We start from the raw sequence: 517 nt of genomic DNA, 5'->3' as shown, positions 1-517 counted from the left end.
GAGCATGAAAAATCACTTTTCTAGGTCATAATTTCACCTCAAGACTGAAAATAAAACAATATGAAATTATATAGTGGACGTGCTTTTGTGAGATTACTGGAAAAGATTACGTACAGAAGGTCCAGAGGGCCCGATTGGCCCCGCCCCTCCCTTTAATCCAACTGGCCCCTACACAAGAGAACACAGGTCACATGACAACACTGGCCAATCAGAAAGCCCAACAGAGAACATTTAACAACCTAAAGAATCACTGGCAGCAATCCTAAATCAGCTGGATACAGTATTCTATAAATTACCATGGCACCCGGCGCTCCACGACTTCCACGGAAACCTTTCAGACCTGCTGGACCGCTCTTTCCTGAAGTACCTGGACCTCCAGGGTCGCCCTGATGACCAAACACACACATATCATAAATTAGGTTTAGGGTTATTATAAGGAAGGTAGTTAAATGTGGAAAGAGCGTTATGATTGGTGCCGATGGTTTTCCCACCTTTGCACCCTCCTTCCCAGCGGCTC

The 517-nt window shown here is 45.5% G+C and overlaps 1 long non-coding RNA gene across 1 annotated transcript; it reads right to left on the bottom strand.

Annotated features, from left to right (window-relative positions):
- Positions 1-113: 113 nt before the first annotated feature.
- On the bottom strand, positions 114-514 carry LOC107577525 (uncharacterized). Its single transcript, XR_001608215.1, has 3 exons — positions 492-514; positions 297-386; positions 114-168 (listed from the first exon to the last, which is right to left on the bottom strand). It is a non-coding gene; the product is annotated as an uncharacterized lncRNA (long non-coding RNA).
- Between the last annotated feature and the right edge of the window lie 3 nt (positions 515-517).

This window comes from Sinocyclocheilus grahami, unplaced genomic scaffold (genome assembly GCF_001515645.1).
Source record: "Sinocyclocheilus grahami isolate Dianchi unplaced genomic scaffold, SAMN03320097.WGS_v1.1 scaffold6294.1, whole genome shotgun sequence".
NCBI classification, from domain to species: Eukaryota; Metazoa; Chordata; class Actinopteri; order Cypriniformes; family Cyprinidae; genus Sinocyclocheilus; species Sinocyclocheilus grahami.
This window is presented reverse-complemented; position numbering and strand designations above follow the sequence as displayed.